The sequence below is a fragment of the Loxodonta africana genome, chromosome 18 (genome assembly GCF_030014295.1).
Source record: "Loxodonta africana isolate mLoxAfr1 chromosome 18, mLoxAfr1.hap2, whole genome shotgun sequence".
Taxonomy (NCBI): Eukaryota; Metazoa; Chordata; class Mammalia; order Proboscidea; family Elephantidae; genus Loxodonta; species Loxodonta africana.
The window spans coordinates 61,384,176-61,390,257 of NC_087359.1; the positions used below are offsets into that span (position 1 = coordinate 61,384,176).

Below are 6,082 nucleotides of genomic sequence, written 5' to 3' on the forward strand. Positions count from 1 at the left end.
CTGGAGGTGGGGGCTCAGAGCGTGGAGGGGGTGTGGAGGCCACGTGTGGTCAATGCTTGAGCTACAAGATGTTTGTGATTTTTTTTATTGTGCTTTAAGTGAAAGTTTGCAGCTCAAGTTAATTTCTCACACAAAAATTTATACACATGTTGTTTTGTGACATTAGTTGCAATCCCCCCAATGTGACAGCATGCTCTCCCTTTCCACCCAGGGTTCCTTGTGTCCATTCATCCAGTTTCTGTCCCTTCTTGCCTTCTCATCCTGCTTTTGGACAGGAGCTGCCCTTTTGGTCTCGTATATCTATCTGATTGAACTAAGAAGCACACTCCTCAGGTGTGTTATTTTTTGTTTTATTGTCCTGTCTAATCTTTGTCTGAAGAGAGGGCTTCGGGAATGGTTTCAGTTCTGGGTTAACAGAGAGTCCGGGGGTTCCTCCAGTCTCCTTCTGGACTTTTTATGTGAATTTGAGTTCTGTTTTACGTTTTTCTCCTGCTCTGCCCGGGACACTCTGTTGTGTTCCCTGTCAGGGCAGTCGGTGGTGGTAGCTGGGCACCATCTAGTTCTTCTGGTAGATGTTTGTGATTTGGGTGTTATTGCTTTGGGGTGCCTGTACTCTTAAATCAAGAAGTTCTAAAATGTGCTTTAAACAGTGAGTAACAGTTTGAGGACATTCATGAAAAATTGGTTCACCATTAATTAGTATTGATCTAGTTCTCAGATATGCACTGAGATGAGGGCAAGAGACAGTCTCTGGCCCCTAGGAGTTCATGGTCTCAAAAAGTGACCCTTTTTGAGCATCATGATGGTTGGAGAACATGATGAATGTAATCAATGTCACTGAATGGCATTGTAAAAAATGTTGAATTGGCAAATGTTTTGTTATGTCTATTTTACCACAATAAAACAACTTTAAAAAAAGAAAAACTACTTAAAAAAAAACAACCCTATGGCTAAAAAAGAACATCATTGAGACAACAGGAGTAATTTGAATATGGGCCGTTTCTTTGATAATAGTATTGTGTCAGTGACAAGTTTCCCAAGAGTGGAAATGGTACTGTGGTTAGGTAGGAGAACGTCCTTGTTCTTAGAAGATAACTACAGGAATATTTAGGGGTAAAGAATATCAATGTCTGCAAATTCTCAAAGGTTCAACAACAACAAAAATATTTATATATGGCGGTGGCTAAAATCTCGGCTGCTAACCAAAATGTCGGCAGTTCGAATCCACCAGCTGCTCCTTAGAAACCTATGGGGCAGTCCTACTCTGTCCTATAGGGTTGCTATGAGTCAGAATTGACTCGATTGCAACGGGTTTGGGGTTTTTTGTTTGTTTGTTTATATATATAAATTGGAAATCCTGGTGGCATAGTGGTTAAGAACTATGGCTGCTAACCAAAAGGTAGTCAGTTTGAAACCGCCAGGCGTTCCTTGGAAACTCTATGGGCAGTTCTACTCTGTCCTACAGGGTTGCTATGAGTTGGAATTGACTCGATGGCAATGGGTTTAGTTTTTTTGTTTGTTTGTTTACATATATAAATTATGTAATCATTACATGAATGTTATATAATACAAAAATTATATATATCACATATACAAAAATTAGATACATGTGTGATTAGACAGAAAAAGAGAGTATGGGTGCATTGGTGGCAAAATGTTAACAACTGGTGAGGCTGGGTGAGGGTGCACTGGACCATTCCTACAACTTTTCCAACTGAAATTAAAAAAAAAATATCTGGAGAAGAAAAATAATTCTAGCCCTCAGATGATGCTGGGGAATGCCTGTTACTACCACTGGTCAGTCAACCCTCCCTGGGGTAAACAAACAAACAAAACCCCAAACCTACAGAGTGGGACCCCATTGGGTTTCTAAGGAGTGGCTGGTGGGTTTGAACTGCCAACCTTTCAGTTAACATCCAAGCTCTTAACAACTCTGCCACCAGGGCTCCTTCCCTTGGTGGTGCACCCAAAATAGCATATCTCTCTGCTCCCCTCCCGGTTTCTCCCCTCCCTTTCCTCCCACCGACTCAAAGGCACTGGGTTTTTTTTGGGCGGGGGTTTCCTCCCGCCCAGCTCCTTTCTCTGAAACAAGGAGAAAAGCCAGCTAACTTGATTAGCTTTTTAAAAATAACAAACCCACTGTTAGCAGGAGAAGAGAAAAGAACAAAAGCCAAGGACTTAGGAGACTCAAGTTCAAGTCGTGGCTGTGCCCTCACAGCCTCGGAGAGCTTGACCAGGCCGTGCAGCTCATCTGAGCAGATCTCTTCCAAGGTCCTTCCAGGTCTGCCACTCCCTAGTTCTAGGGCAATCCCTTAGTTAAAAAAAAAAAAAAACTAGTGCCATAGTTCTAGGGCAATCCCTTAGTTAGAGATAAGAATTTATCTTATTTTTGCTCAGTATCTGGTAATGAACTATACAAGCCTTTCAGTAGGAACATAGGAAGTAACAAAGGAAACAAATGCTCTTTTTCCTTGAATACACCCAGAAAGACCACACAAAAGACAAGGAGGCAAATACCCAGGATTGCCTCCTCCCACAGAGCCCACCTCCCCATCTTCGGCCAAGGGACTCTCTCAGAGCAGACAACTGGCTGAGAGGTGCTATCCCAGATATGGTTTTGTCACGCCCCTGTTTCCAGACCTCTGCCCTCCCTATGTCAAATACTGACACCAGGTTCTGACTGGCTGCCAAAAACTGGACCTCGAGATCCCAGGAGATCTCCCCCCTTGCTATCTGTCGCTAATCAGTGCCTGAGGACCCTGGCCACTGAGCTGGCCCTGGGACATCACCCCCACATCGCTGGGGTTTATCTCTCACTTTGCAGTCCAGGGGCTTCTGGGGTCAATGGGTACCCAGTGTTGGAGCCCATCCAGCCCTGGTTTTAAAAAGCCTAGGTTCAGGGTTGGGTGGGAGCTAGGGAGCTGCTGCCAGGTTCCAGGGGAGTCAAAGGAAAGGAAAAAATAATAATAAAGCAGTCGGACTGCCTCATAACCAGCCTTATCTCCACTCCTTTTGTCACCTCGTTAAACACAGGGCTGGGAAAACACTCGTCCAGTTTAGAAGCGTATTGTTGACATTGAATAAACGAGCATTCATCTTCCCAGTCACCGAGAGCTAACAAAGGTCAGGCTGAAGGGACTGCCCCTGCACAGAGCTGTCTGTAGGACCTGACATGTTACCTGAAGTGACAATTTTGAATGTGGACCAAAGTCAGTGCTATGAGCTCCACCTGGAAATAAGGCAGCTGCATCGGCCAATGGCCAGCAATTCACCTTTCCATTCAGGAAAAGTCATTTATACCACATTGCTTTGAAAAGCTAGTTTCGTGTATTTTGAAAAGCTAGTTTCGTGTATTTTGTACCTGGGTCCCTCCTAGAAAGGTGGTAGTTTTCTTTCCTTAGGGTGCTGTTTTGCTCAGTTAAGCACAACTGATTCCCCACAAAAGCAGGGTGGGTCAGCATCACTTGCCCCAGGTACGTACAGTGCTTTGATCAGATGTCTGACTCCATACCCAAGCCTGTTCCACAGAACCCCACAAACCTCAGGTGAGCGCTGCCAACTGGCAATAGCTCAGTGACTGGAAAAGAAACAGCACAGCCCGAGTTTGTACTGCCTGGAGGCCATTTCTGCCACACTTGTCCTGAATATCCTGCAAAGGACATTCAGGGAGTCCAGGGGCTTGGGGCCCTGCTGGTTGTGGCACTTAAGTTTGCATGTCAGAGTGTGCAAACTCTCTGGCTTAAAGCGAAACCCGGGGTTGGGGGGATCCCCAGAGGACCAATCTGATGGCAACATCCGGATAGAAAGTTCCAGCCCTCGGGCATTTTGCACCATCATTTCAACTCAAGTTGCTTAAAGCTGGGAGGTTGGGGTCATGGTCACAGAATGAGTTGGGGGGCACTTGGATATCATGTTGCTCTACCCCCCTCCCCATTTAGAACAGAGGCCCGTCAGAGCCCGTGTATAACCAAGAATAACACTGACTGCATAATTTTCTGTTTGGCCATTTAGGCATCTTCAGAAAAAAAGTCAAGTCATGACCATATCCTGTTGATTCATTACACTGTATTAAAATTAAACTTCTTCAGGCAGCCCTGCCTGTGTGCTCTCAGATTATGCCAGTTGATGAGTACGAAGAAGGAGCAGAAACAGCCATGTACTGACTGAGTTCCTGGAATTACCCACACTTCACTTTGGCAGGGGAGACATCCAGGGTGTTTTTGCAAACCTACTATAAGAGACTGCCCAACAGACACTCCTAACGCCCTGCAGCCAAGGACTCTTATTCCAGCCACTTCCCCCATATGGGCAACTCTTCGACATGCCTCTCTGAGTTTCATCAAAATGCTGAGATGACTCTAAAGATGCCTCAAAGAGGAGTTTCTGAAGTCTTGCCAATTCCATTAAAATGTCAACACTATTCCCCTCCCACCCCCGCGACCCACCCCTAGCATGTGTCTATATATGTCTTAAACAAGGAGACTGAAAGGAATGGATTTGAATATTGGCCCTGGTAATTACATCCCTGAAATGTGCTAGATGGGTCACTAGAGTTTTGAAGGGACTTTTGATTAATTGTAATGCAGTCTCAATTAGCTCTTATTCAGGTTTAGTGATTTAAAAAAAAAAATCCCAAAGGGTTTCTTAATTTGCACAAGCCCTATAAAAGCCTGCCTCTCATCCGTGCTGCAAACAGCCACTCCTAGCCCAGAGTCTATGGTAGGAAACTTGGACCTTTGGGTATCCATGGCCCCACATAAAAGCTAATAATTGGACCAAGAGTCAAAGCTGCATATTGCCCTCCACCCCTAAAACCCCAAACACTAATGCCTCCCATAGCTCTTCTCCCTTTCATGAAACTCAAATTCCAATGTTGCTTTCTTAGACATTTTCCCTATGTAACTGAAGGCAAAACACATTAAATATTTGATCTCTTCATACTATGATGAGAGCTAGCAGACTCATAAATAATCCATTGACCTGGTTCATTTTTCTGGACAAAATTGATCATAAAAATACATACACACAAGACTTGGAAATGTCTGACTCTGAGAAATTCTACCCCTCTCTCTTTTAGAACTCCAACTGGAAAAGAAACAATTCAATATGCAAAAGACCCAGGAAAACCCCTCCTTAGTGTTCTTTGGCTTTTTCAAAAACAAAATTGAATGTACACCTTGTTTCACGCAATTGATGGTTATGCACTTCAACCATACAAACCAGCCCAAAGGAGTCAGAGTTTCACATAAATTCTGAATGGCCTGTGACCAGTCTGAGCGCCCAACATCTCTGCCGGTGAAAACAACTCAAGCGCGCTCGGGAACTCGTCCCAAATAAGGGTCGCTCGGAGATTTCTCTAGACAATTTGAGCGTTTATGTCAAACACAACTCTCCCGCAGAACTAACTGCCTTTGCATAAAGCCACCTGCACGGAATTGCACAAGCAAAGGTAACACAGAAAACAAGGGTTGAAATGAAATCAACTTCCTAAAGCGCAGAAACAGCACTAGGTTTAGGATCATCTCGGCAAGGTTTTAAGACATCACAAAGCCTCCGGTGCCAGAGAAAAGACGCCCTCCAGAGCCTTCAAGAATCCCCTTCTTCACTCAACTTTCATCTTTTCCCACTGGCCCATAAGCTGTCAACACTTACTACAGAGTTGCAGGAGACAGGAACGCGCCGCCGGGAAGCGCAGACAGCTCCAGTGGCTTGGCTTAATCAGAGCCGGGCTGACAGGTCCCCTGCAGACCGCCCACGGCATGAAGTTCTGTAAAGAAGTGTGGATTAGCAGCAACAAAGAAAAATGGACCCACCTGCCGGGAAGGAGACCGGAGGGCTGGTTCCCGGAGCTCTCGGAGACTCGGCGACCCGCGCGCCCTCGAGGCACCGGGGTGCGGACGCTGCCTCTGCCGCGGCTTGCGCCGGAGCGGCAGTATTTGTACTCTTGGCCCCTCACATGGTCTGATCTCTAGATACCCGCCGCCAAAGAGCTCTTTAAGAATCTTTGCGTCACTTTGAGCTGAATAAACTTTATGTTTCACCGCGGCCGCGGCTCCGCTTTCCTCCTGGAGTGGATGGGTGG

The 6,082-nt window shown here is 45.6% G+C and overlaps 1 protein-coding gene across 1 annotated transcript in view; it reads right to left on the reverse strand.

The window, feature by feature from the left end:
* SLC6A4 (solute carrier family 6 member 4) overlaps nt 1-6,082 on the reverse strand; it is a 52,966-nt gene extending 46,884 nt beyond the window's left edge. Inside the window, exon 1 of the mRNA XM_003416785.4 lies at nt 5,814-6,082. The gene's annotated coding sequence lies outside the window, so the exon portion shown is untranslated. The remainder of the gene's footprint in view (nt 1-5,813) is intronic.